Here is a 13338-nt window from a genome sequence, read left to right on the forward strand (position 1 = left end):
GTCTTTAAAAAAAGAGCAGGGGGGCGTAGAGGTGAAAGAAGCTTGGGAATTACAGATTTATGGAATCACTGTTGCTTTACCCTGATCGTCAGGAAAAATATGAAACGAATTATCAACCAAACTCCTTGTCAGCACCTGAACAATAACAAGGAGACGTGTAAAAGTCCACAGGGATTTGTTGAGAACAAGTCATGTCAGACCAATCTAATATCTTTCTGTGACAGGGTAACAGGCATTGTGGACAGAGGTGAAACTGAAGGTTTCATCTGCTTTGACTCCAGTAAGGTTTTTACCATCTCTCTCATCACACTGTGTTAGCAATCTAGAGGAGCAAGGTCTAGAGGAGAGCTAATAACAAATGCACGCCACATGAATAAGAATGTCAAAATGGAAGAGAGCATGGACTGAGGTTCTGTGAGGGTCTCTGCTGTGCTTAGTTCAGTTCAATGTTTTCTTTAACAGCTTTGATGATGGATGGAGAATTTGCATATCAAATTTGAAGATGACAGCAAGCTGGGGGGACTGTGAATTTGTTGGAGAACAGGGTTAGAATTCATAATGATCTTGGCAAATTGGAGATACACTCTGAAAAAGTGGGATGTAATTCAATAGAGACAAGTACAAACTATTGTACCTTGGCAGGAATAATGGGCTACATAAATACAGTGCAGAGAAAGATCAACTAGATCACAGTTCTGCAGAAGAGGATTGGGGGGAGGATAAAAGAGGATCACAAGCTGAACATGATTGTGTGTTGTTGAGAAGGAGGCAAATGCTGTACTTGGATGTATAAATAGGAGTTTAGCCCGCAAGGCGCATGATGTAATCTCTGTGCTCTGCTGGGTGATAGTAAGGATGAAAAACTCTATGCAGTTCTGTGGATAGCACTTCAAGAAAGATCTGGACAAACTGGAACGAGGCTGGGGGAAGCAATGAGAATAATCAGGGGTGTAGAAAATAAGACATACAAGCAGTGATTTGATGAATTGGGTTTGTTTACTTGTAAACTGAGAGGACTGGGGAGAAAGGGAAAGAGAGTGGACAACAGGCAACAAACTCTGAATCTCAAAGCTTTCCCATTTGCAGCAATCCTTTTGACAGTACTAAGTGACAGCACCAGTGACTGTCAGTGCTCTTATCTGGTCCCTGATGGAGGAAGCATATCTATGATGGCATTTGTGTGGTTGGAAGTTCGGGTGGTTCCTGTCTGTTTGAACAGTTCCTTTGTACCATGGTCAACACAGTGGCACTGGAGGCTCTCACAGGAAAGAAGGCGGAAATGGACAAGTGAGCAGGGCTCATGAGGAATCTCTCCCACTTGAAACAAATGGGTGCACCTATGCTAAGGGGCTGCCTGGGCCCAAGAGTTGTTAGAACCACTCACAATGTGTACTGCATGTCAGCTGAGGTCTTCAAGGTGAGGTTGAAAGGTTGTCAGGCCATCTTCTGTACAGCATCTGTAACCCTGGAAGAGGGATAAAGGCTTCATATTATCTCTTCTACTTCTTTCTTTCTTTAAGCCAGGCTTTGCTCTTTGTTGCCTTACTTGGCCTTGTCACTGACCTTGCCTTTTTCTTTCATCTACCTCTTCTGTATATATATATCTGTCTATGTCTGTCTGTCTATCTACCTATCTATCACCAGTGTACATCCACAGTGATTTAGCTTGTCTGTGATATTTCTACTCTCCTGGGCTTCTTGTACATGTCTTCTGTCCTCTTCCATCTGGGCTACTGTAATTCCCTTGGACTTCTAGATCTCAACTCTCTCATCTTCCATGTTAGTATTTTGGTGTCTTGTATTAGGCACCGCAAAAACACTTTCAAGAAGTCAGTCTCTCAAAGTGTTTAAAGAATATGTTGCACACTATGAGTAGATAAACGAAACATGCATATGGCGAAAGTGGGAGATCCTGGGGGCAATCAGGAAGTGGAATACGTGTATTATTATAGCATAAACAATGGTGCTTGTAACTTGCTGTCTGACTAGCTGTTGTAAGATGGGCTGGCAATTCTTGTGGACATCATGGCTGAAGAGAGTTTGAAGGCTGAATCTCATGGTGTTTAAAATGATGTCTAGATTTTATTGGATGCTAGAGTGACAGATTTTGCCTTCTCAAAGGAACTGGGAAATGAATTTATCCTTCCATGCCTGAAACTGTATCCCATTCATTCCTAATTTTCAAATTCCAAATGCATTCACCACATAATGCTTTGACATCCACTTTTTTTTTGTTGGGTATATTCATAGCCTATTATCATGTGCAATACTTTTAAAATATATTATGAGTCTGAGGCCCTGTGAACTCTTTGACTAGCCCTGCCTGGTAATACTTAGGAGCTATATAAGACAGCCTTGAAATGTGGAGGCAATATTTGGGCATGGAAGGATGGGTGTTTGTTCTTACTCTTTTGAGAAGATCTGAAGTCTTTAGTTGGCGATAAAGTGGGCAGGCAAGAAAGCTCCTAGGAAGGCAGAAAACAGAAACGCAGCATTTTTATGGATGAATGAGCTTTTATGCTGTTGCTTTTAAAAGGCGAAATTATATGGCCATTTGCACTGCCTCTTGATTGCTCAGTGCACCAGCTATTCTTTATGCTGCATGCCATTTGCTGTCTTGTATTTAACTTTGCAAAATATTCTGAGATGCAATTTGCATGAAGGCGCCTGTATTAACACATCTGTACTGTTTCATACTGTTAGATGGGGGTAAGATTTCCTGCAGGGGTGCTTATTAACTTCCAGTCTTTCTTGCCCTTATTTAATGCCATCCTGGCTTAGCTGAGCTCTAGACCTGAGTATGACAGATGGCCATTCTGTTGCAGCTTTTTTTGGCCCTTTTTCTCCTTCTCTCATGCTATGGCTGCAACATAAGCTTTGAAGGGTCATTATCTAAATCATTGCATAGAAAAGTCCTTTGGAAGCCAAATTTACCTCTGGCATAAGTGGCTGCAATTCCATTGACTTCAGAGCAGGTTCACTGCTTGACGTCAGGGGTAAACTTTTGCAAAGTAGGTATCAAAATGAGCAGTACTGAGGCATAATGGAGTGGTTTCTGTCCCAAAAATGACCCATTCTTGGGCTTGGTTTGGCCTGTTGACAGTGCGGCACTCCATCCTTGCATATTAAGAGCCCGTTTTTCTGTTTGCTTCTGTCCTGGGACGTTCTCTTCTCCTCCCTGTTGTCTTCCTTCCAAATCCCTTTAGGTCTGCTTGTCTGCAATCAATCACACAACATGCAATCAAACTGCATGTTCCCCACCCTCTGCTCCCTCTTTGCAGCCTGTTGCGCTGAGTCCTTGCAACAGGCGTTGTTGAGACAAAGCTAAAATAGCTATCCCAGGATGATCATTGCCACTAGGTCTTAGGAGGTTGTAGAGGATGTAGACCAAAGTCCATGAATGCTGTCTTGCCGCTATTGCAGTCCGGGACTCCCAAACCTCCCTTATACCAGGGAGTGGAGACAGGGAGGACCTGTGGAAGCCTGGTTTACATTAATATTACAAACCTGAGGTATTTTCAGCAACCAATACACAACTCTTGGCTGTATTTAAAGCCTCATAGCCCTTCTGGAGGGCACAAGTTGTGTCAGCAGCCCCTGGAATGGGGGGGACAGTAGAAGTGCAGGTTGGCAAAGCCTGAGCTGATTGACTTTTATTGGCAAGGAACTATTTTTGGGAGCCAATGATGAGAACACCCTGTACTGATGCAAGTTTGGCTCTGCCTTGCAAGGTTATTATCTGGGAGTTTAATCAGAGTCTGTCAAATACATGGAGTGAGCAGCTAGTGTCTTAAAGGGTGTTTTTGGTGCTGGGACAGGGGGAAGGAGGAATGGGGAGAGAGGCTTTTGAGGTATGAATGGAAGAAAATAGAGGTTAATTTCTTGAGTTTCTGCCATTTTTTCATTTGCAATTAAATATATAAATGACATATAAATTCAGGACAGGCTTTGCACATCTCTATGATCTTGCGGTGGTCAGGCAGAGGCAAATCTGTGACACTGCAGACCTCCTGCTTTCCCTTCGCCTAGGGGGTCCCTGAGCTCCCCCTGAGTGAGCTCTGTTCGCAGAGATCGCTTTGCCCGCTGCAGAGATGCAGCCGTACCTCCTTGGGACCAGACGCAGCAGCTGTTCGTCAGTGCAAAGCCATTCTAACTGGCAGTTTAGGGAACAGGTGAAAATGGAGGGGTAATTAGAGAGACAAAGACTGTAATGAATAGCACTCAGGTTGCAATATGGCTATCATTCTCTGTCTTGCAAAAAAGCAGCCCTGGTTAGTTTGATTCATGAACTGTGCAGAACAAGCTTATGGTTATTTTCATTATTTGTATTACTGTAGTCTCTGAAAAGGCCTGCCATTAACCAGTGCCCCATTGTGCTGGGAGCTGCACAGAGAGACCAAGATGATGGCTGTAGCCACTAAACACTTACTGTGTAAGTATCCGCTGATAAAACGTGGTCATGTAGACAGGTGAGAGAGTCAATGCACAGGGAACACAGGCAAGTTAAGAACAGTAGTAAATATCCAGGATTTTCTTGCTGCTTTAAGGAAAGTCTGTAAAGAGGTGGCATGTTTTATCCACTGATGGCAGTGAATAGTTTTACAGTGACATGCTAGGGGAATATGAGGGGACAATGGGTGAAGGTTTGACATCACTGGTATTCATGGGACCTCTCTCAAGAAGAAGGCCAAAACTGAAGAAAGCTACGTGGGTCTCCGAAAAGCTGCTGGAGAAAGTGGAGCAGGTCAGCTTTCACATCTTCTTACTGACTGAGGGATTAGAGGCATCAAGTGTCTTGGAAAAGAGGCAGCTAAGAAGGGAGGCACAGGAAGACTGAAAAGAAAGGGGAAAAATGGTATCAGGGAAATGATCTCTGAAATAGCCTTTTGAATGGATGTGCAGGGGGTGGGGGTCTGAGAGGCGTTGTCACAGCCAAAGTGAAAAGACGTTAGAGTAAGGCAGAGAGCAGGACCATGATAGTCCATGAAGGTCAACAGACCTGGGTCCTAATCCCATACCTCAGACCTGCATCGCTGATGACAAAGTGGAGTCAGGAACCTGGCTGTGTTCCTCCCCAAAAAGCCAGTCTGTCCGGCAGTAGTTTGCTTACCTACACCCAGGAGTTGGAGCACAGAGCTCTCCTTCACTCAGTCCTGCTGCGCTGCTTGCTGTATGTCATCGGACTTGTGTTTTTTGGAGATATCTTGTTCAGTTCTCATATGATACCTGACTTTTTCCTAACCTGTAAGATCATGGGCACATATAACAGCAGCTTTACAATGTCACAGTTGTAGAAGTGCAATAACCTCCTGCAGGAAGCAGAAAAAAGTTCTTAGATGCAGGTAATTTCATGCATAGTAAGTGGAGCAGGTGAGCCTGTCAGAAAGTCCTGTTTCTTCTCTACTAGTGTCTGCTCTGATCAGAAAGGCTGCATTTTTTAGGAGAGAAATATACACATATTTACTGCAGTGCTGACAGGCAGTGGTAATCACAGACAGGGAGAAGGTGATGGGTGGAAAGGGCTTGATGCCACAGAGAAAGCAAACTGCAAGGAGCCTGACAATGCAGCAGCCACTTTGGGGAATCATCAGCTGTGACGGCTGTGTGGGGTGAAAAATCCCAAGGGATCCCAACTGCACAAATGCAGTTATGCTTTGACATCTGGATGACTATTTGTAGTAAGGGTGTTTTCATTTTCCACTCTGCTTACAGAGAAGTGGGAATGGATGGAAGGAATGGGCCAGTCTCTCATGTTCAGTGGTACACACCACACTGACAGGCCACCTCCACCTACTGCTCTGGTGGATACTGCTGGCTCTTCTCACTCTCCAAATTTCTGAGAGGCAGGGCGCTTCTCCCTGTGATGCAAGAAGGCTGCCTAGGGAAGGATGTACATTTCTTTATGCCTGTTGCACAGGGTTCAGGTAAGAAACCATCCCCTCTCATTCCTGTTGAGCACACTTGTTTGTGTATGTGCAAAGGCTGCGTTTTTTGATGTCTATATGCAGAGTGGGTACGTTATTTTCTCAATTTATTCTCAATATTATCAATAAGGAACTTCTTCCCCAAAGTGTCTCCCTTCCCCAAAGGACACTGATGTGGAGCAGGGTGAAATGGTGATAAAAACACCCTGCTGAGGCAGAAGAAAACCTGCAGAAATTGCTGAAACAGAGAGACGAATCGGCTTTGGCTGGTTGCATTCACTTTGGACCCAAAGCTCTTATTGACGGCTTGCTCCCTACCACAACTCAAATAGCAGCCAGCATCTTTGTACCTAGAGGAGAAAATAAAACTAATGAACCTGAAAGGGAGCCTTTCTTGACCTTTTCAGCTCTCTGGGGAAGTGAAAAATCTAGGACATACTCCTGAAGGAAAGATCTCCAAATCTCTCTGAAGCATCATCCTCTGACAGCTGCATGCCAGTGTGCAAAAAATGTCCTACTCTGACCATACAAGTGGTCCTTCAAGTCTGCTGGTGCCTGCTGTGGGCTCTGTGTGTATGCCAGAGTGTGCTCCCAGAGCTCTACAAGAAACTGGCTCTTGACTGGATTTTCTAAGGGCTTTTTAGCTCTTCTGGATATGTTGGGAAGCATACGAACAGTGTGTGGTTTCCTGGGGTATGGCATATTTTATATGGCTATTACACCTCAAACTGCCATCTTCCATGGGTGACATAAGTAAGTGGCCAATTTTATACCTTATTCCCTATAATACCCACTTTCAAACCAGTGTTTCTCAAGTAGTCTAGAAAAGATCCAAACTTTATTCTTTGATATCTCATGGAAATTTGTGAAAGCTGTAGTGCTGTGGATGTAGACACAAATAATTCTGCATGGGTATAGGATCCACAAGCTGGTGAGCCTGGAAGGAACCATCGATGTAACAGCCTCTGCCGACCCACATAGCAGGGATGGCGGTGGGCGAGTGGCTGGCGGGGTTTTGGGCTGAGAGTGGCCAGCTGTCCCTCCTGGTACCCAGCTCAGCGGCAACCAGGACTGGCCTCTGTCTGCGCCAGACCCAACCAGTACCCAGAAAGGAGCCTCCAACTTGCTCCTGGGCATTCAAGGCCTCTTTCTGGAGTGTGACAACAAACGAGGAGAACAATGGAGCAGCTAAAATAAAAAAGACTCAGCATTAGAAGTACAGTTATTTAGCTGTGTCTTTGGTGTCTCAGTCAAAGGCTCTTTCCTCTACTAGCCTCCTAATAAGGCACATTCTTATTTTTTGGATTTGTGCAGCTGTATTAACACAGACTTGTATTATATCAGCTCTGGTCTCAGGGTGAAAACCAACCTGCTGTGCCGGCTGGGTCAGGGAAGAGAAGGGGACGGCTATGTTTCCAGTTCAGAATCTCATCACTATTTGTCTTTTCCCAACCCTCCAAGCCATGCCTCTGTTCTTTCCCCTCTGTGCCCTGAATAGTGCAGCCAAGTCCCTCGTGTGCTTTTCTGCATCTTCTGTGTGGTTTAGTGGCTACGTAAATATTTATTTATGTAGAACTTGCCCCTGGGGAATGTCTTATGAACACAGAGGAGGGGTACTGGAGAGAAGGAGGGAATGAGCAGTCCCTGGAGGGCTTGGTTTTGTCTATTGCTGAGAGGCAGAAACTGCATGAAAAAGCCTTGTCCTGGAAAAAGATTAATGTACAAAAGAACACACACACATGTGTGCACACGAACGCACACTTACACACATATAAATGCAAACAAAAAATTGTCAACTGAATACAAAGAAAGCATTTGCACCAGTCAAGTGTTTAGAGAGCCAGCTCTGTTCAGTTGTGGAATTTTCTTTTGACCCATACAACACCAGTATTTTTACAGACCTGCCATCAGAAAATGCTGCAGAAAGATATATAAGAAGTCAGGAATGGTCTGAGATACTGCAGGCAAGAACAGGCTACCATGAGTTGAAGGACAGGCTGTATGTCATTGGGAAGATGAGTTTCCCAAGGTTTGCAAGCACACTTGAATTTGCTCATCGATTTAAGTGTTAACAATCTCTTTGTAGATAGCACGTAGGAAAATCTGGAATCTTTTTGCTGTTGTGATTGATATTGCTTGAACTTTAATCATATGCAAGAGGCAACTCAGCTTGTTGAATTCATTAATTGCTAAGGCGTAACATATTCACTTAATTGGATCCTCTGCTAGATAGAGACGTATTTATATGTATTTGTATATGTGCTTAGTGTATATATTTAGCTCCACAAAGACTGATATTAATGGAATGTTAAGGTTGCCTGGTGAAATAATCAGCAGACTGGAAGGGATAAATGTTCAGTCGTAAGCATGATCTTTTCTGTCGCAAGAAGGGTAAGGCCTGGCTTACTGGCTATTCTTGGAACAGCAGAAAAGCAAGCAGGGCCAAAGTTGGCACTGAGGCAAATTTGCACTTGTACGTGCCTTGGGCTGGCTGTGGGACTGCTCTGCACCTGGCAGGCCACCCCCCACAGTGACTGTCTCATCACTGAGGACTGCTGATCAGCTGGTCCTTCTCCAAGGCTGTTTCTCCTGTTCAGGTCTTAGAAGCTCCGTCCATTTCCTTATGCAAGACAGCACCATGTTGGTTAGCCACAGCTCTCAGACGCAGCTGAGGAGCATCCTTGGAGGAGGGATCTGAGAAGGGCAGGACAGCAGAAATGATCCTGCCCTCCGAGGGCATTGCAGCCTCCCTCCCAAACACATCTCCACATCTCCGCAGTGTATGGAGACCTACTGCATGGGGTCCTGGGGTGGCAGAGAGGCTGCTTCAGAGCCACGAGGGAGAGCTGTGGCCTGGGGCCTCAGCTGATTGAGCTTTATGTTGAACATGGGAGGTGAGGTGGGTCTGCTTCCTGAAGGCTGGAAGGGGCAGGGCTGAGCACCGCTGTGCCAGCTCGAGCATCACTGTGCTTCGTCTTCCAGCAAAGGTATCTTCAGACAGCCAGAAAAGACAGCTGCCTGGTCACTTGTGCCACTTCAGCTTCCAGAGCAGCTGGAGAGAACCCAAGAATGTGCTCTTGAGCTTTAGCTAATCTCCTGATCCCAAACTAGTCCTTAGTGAGTACCGTATAAAGTCCTGCCGTTCCTCTTACAGCTGTCGATCCACATGCCTGTGGTGCTGCCACTCCATCGTTAATCAGCACGATCTCCATTGCTGACCGCTGGCGCGCGCAGCCACTCTGCAGTAACCGTCGCACTTCTATGGCGAAGCTCCTTCCTCTGACGTGGGATGTGAGGGCGTTGTAGGTGCAGCCCTGAGCTGCACGATCTCCTCTGGAGTGGATGAGCTGGGGCATCTCCTTACTGTTACTGACTTCTGTCATTTGCTCCCAGCTGTTAGGTCCCTGTTCACCCCCCTTGCAAGGTGGGATGGATTATTAAGAGCCTTTTATAGAGGGAAAACTGAGCTTCAGAAAGCTTCAGTGGCTTGCTTAAGGTCACAGAGTAAGCACAGGACAAGATTACAGGCAGCACTTGGGTCCCTTCACTCCCGGGCATTTGGGGAGAAAGCATCTGCTCTCTGCACAGCTGCTGCAGCTGCTTAGGGCGAGTTTTCCCTGTGAAACCCAGCTACGCGTTGCCTGTGCTGACATAGGCTTGCGACGGTAAATCCACGCCGTGCAGCGCAGCGCCACGGGGACGCAGCAGCACGGCGTGGTGCAAGGCAGCTGCGTGAGCCTGGCAAGCCGCCTCGGCTCTCAGTTTAGCCCTGCTGGGCTAACATGGCTAGACAGCATCTGGACTGTAACTGGCTTGGTGTCCCCATGCCATCTACCCCCACCCTTGTGCTTCTACTCTAAGGTTACAGAGGCCAGACCAGCTTGGTCCTGTCTATACCTCCTGTGCAGACCAGCCCTCTCTCTCCCTGAGCCTGTCGCAAGGATATTGCTGCAATGTGAGAAACCTGCCTGCAGCATAATCTGCCTGATTAGTGCCTTCCTTTCCTCACCTTCTGGGCACCACGGCCACGAAGGACCTGCCAGATTCACCCTCTTCCACCTCTCTCCAATGCTCCCTTCCAATCTGGCTTCTACTTTGCCTTGTTCAACGCCTTGGCAAGGTCAGTGCTGTTTCTTTCGTCATAAAATGGGATTGCATAATCTCTACATTGGTTGATTGGTTTGCTGTCCATCGCCGTTTCTTTATTCTTCTCTCCTCTGCCAATGCTTGGTGATTCATGGATAGCTCTTTTTCCATCTTCACTGATACTTTCTTGGCCCATTTATTGGTTTTGTAAGAGCTCATGCACATTCAAGCTGTATAAGCAATTGCATACAGAAAATAAAAGAACAGTGATTTCATTTTTAGCTTGTGAAGTCAAGCTAGGAAATGCCAGTCTTGTTTCCCAGGCCACCTTAATTCTGCTCCTTCAAGTTTCTTTGCAGTACAAGGATTGAAGCAGGGACCCCATGGAGAGAGTTGCAGGTACTCATTAATTAAAACTTGAATAAAAATGTGCACACACAAGTGGGATGGAAGAAAGGCTGAAAAGGAAACCGTAAACCTGCCATTTCCTAATATTTCAACCTAAATAAAGTTCCTTTAGTGTACTGTACTTTATGTTTTTGTGTGTGTGTATGTTTTGTTTTTAAGGGGAAAACGCAATATCTTTTCTGTAGAAATATATTGTTCATTCTCATGCATGCTGAGCCTTCAGCACCAAGTCTGACTGCTCAACCCAGTGACTAACCTGTACTTGTTCCATGGACAGTCATGACAGCTCAAACTGGTTTGCCTTTCTTCTGCATCCTAAATAGTGGAGTGCAAGTGACCTTTTCACAGTGGGGCCCATTTAAAAGATAGAGGAGAACCTGGGTGGCTTGTCCACATTTTGTAGTCAGTCTGATCAGGCTTTTGCCTTTCCATTGCTCTGCAGAGCTGAGGTGTTCCTTGTACTGGCTGTGGTACTGGTGGGGATGGCCCCACTGATTTACTGGATTGATGGGCTTAGCTCTTGAAATGTTTATGCTCAGATGCTGTTTGGGCTGTCTGCCAGGATTTCTGCAAGAAAGGGACAGAAAAGAAATTATGATTATTTAACAGTTTATAATGCAGTTAAGAGTGAATGAAATTTGATGGGCCAAAGTAAAATTCATGTCCTTAGCCTCAGGGTTTTTTCCCTGCTGACTTTCAAATGCCTGTTGCGAAACATAGAGATGTTGGCTTTCTCACCAAACCTGCCTGAAGAGTCTTGTAATGGCAAGTGTCAGAGAACCTAATTACAGGCTTACTACTTATTCCCTTTATAATAGAGGTAACTACACAGTACACACACATTTAAATACACTTATGAAGTCATTCAGCTAATTCCAGACTGCAAGAAGTCATTCCACATGTGGACTTACATATGCCACAAAAGACCTTTTGCAACCTGCTGAGAGCCTTAGCTTCATCTTATGTCTCCAAGACTGCCTCTGCCATGCCTGTTCTCCTACTTTTAGGCTGCAGAAAGGGAATGGCACAAGATCTGCTTTGTGTTGACATGTTTAGGCATAAAATGACAGACAAATCTTTGAAAAATAGGTGCGCCCAACGTCCATCAGGGCTGAGAGAAGGGGAGGATTTTATCTCCCTAAGGCCATACTCCCAAGAAAGCCGTCCTTGGCTTAACCCTTCTTTGCTAGCTGGGGTTGGCAAATACATAGCTTCCTCTCTCCTTCCCAAATCGCTGATTTCAAGGTTACCTCTCTCTCTATCTGTACTCAGGTCTGATTTTGCTCCTTTTGCACGGAGATGACTTGCAGCCCAGATGGCCTCTGCTGGGCCCTTGGCAGTTCTGCCTGGACTCCAAGCCCAGATCAGCTTAGCATAACTGCTGCTGGGGGTACCTCTGTGTGTGTGTGTCTGCGCCTGTGTATGGGACGGGAAAGGAGCAAAACCTCCGGCAGAGCCGCTCCCTGCTTCTCACAGAGCTCTCACTGCAGAGTGCCATGGTTTTCAAGTAAAGCGCAGTGCTTGGCTGTAGCAGTGGGTCAGGTGGGGGTCCTGCAGCTCATGGGCTCTCTTTCTGGAGCTCTCATCCACTAGAGAGGCTGGAGCATGAGCTCCTAAGGCAGGAGTCTCCAGCTGGGGGGTACAGCCCACCCCAGCTCCGGGCAGGCAGCCCCACCGTATGACGAGTTGGTCTGCAGCAGCATGGACAGAAGTACCCTGGCAATGCTCGCTGCTGACGGAGGCATGCAGCGCTGACACTGCTGCCGTTTGGACCAGCACTTCATTTCAGGAGAGAGGTGAGGCTATTGTTTGGGCAGTGTTGGGTTGGGGACAAACCACCCAGCTCTGCTCTAAGTCAGTGGGAGCTGAGATGAAGGGGAAATCACACCATGAGTTATTCCTCCATCCGTGCGGGTTTCTCCACCGCTTGCAGTGGTCTCACTCCTGTGGCCGGTCCTGGCACGGGGTCAGCAGGGCAGCAGACTGAAGACATGATGGAGACAGCAGTGGCAGTGAGGAGACAGTCTATGCAGTGGGGACCATGTCCGTAGATGCACACCAGTGACGGGAGGCAGGACCATGGGTGGGCGGGATGTGGGGTGCTGGTGAGCCAGGGCATGAGGGACCACTGTCCCTTTCTGCTCACACAGGTGAGGCAGGGGCTATCTGCTGCTTCTGCTTCCCCAGCACCCATCCCCTGTTCCGTGTGTTTGTTGGGGAGCACCTGAGTGAATAAAAGAAAGGAGAAGGGAGGGAAAAACTGAGTCGAGGCATGAGGTTATCTCCATGCCTTCTCCACAGAGACAGTCAAGGGAGACTGTGGATAAGAAAAGGTGCAGGGATGCCAGAGAGCAGCCCCCTTAACCACACACGGGGTAGAGGGAATGCAGCAAGGGTGTCCCTGGGTGCCTCTATCCCACAGCTTTGCTTACCATCTGGCCCCTTTGCGAAGCTGAGTGAAGAGACCTGGCAGAGAGCCAAGGTGCAGAGCAGAGCTGGTGTTTCTACTCAGTTTGGAGATCTGGTGACAACTTGGAGCAGTGGCTCGGTTGGCTACCGCTTGGGATAGCCCCGGTGCAGTGCACGAGGCCCTCTGCCATGTGCCAGCTTGGGGGGGGGATGCAGCCGCGCACCTTGAAGGTGCGGAGGCAGCGGGGCTGGCGGTGGCTATGCCAGTGTGAATCCAGGGCCAGGATCCGGGCAAAGGTGTGCGGCGGGTGGGGACAGCACTTGCAATTGCCTGCCCAGATCTCGTTGTGGTGGGAGAAGAAAGGAACAAGAGCATGCAGCTCTGTGACTGCCTTCCCCGAAATCTTGCTCCCAACACGTGCAGTAATTCCTCTGGAGGAGGCCTGTTCCTCCCCTTTTCGCCAGCGAGAGAAGAGCTGAGCACACTGCGTCTGTCTGTGGCGGGGGGGGG

Source organism: Phaethon lepturus, unplaced genomic scaffold (genome assembly GCF_000687285.1).
Source record: "Phaethon lepturus isolate BGI_N335 unplaced genomic scaffold, ASM68728v1 scaffold31524, whole genome shotgun sequence".
Lineage (NCBI taxonomy): Eukaryota > Metazoa > Chordata > Aves > Phaethontiformes > Phaethontidae > Phaethon > Phaethon lepturus.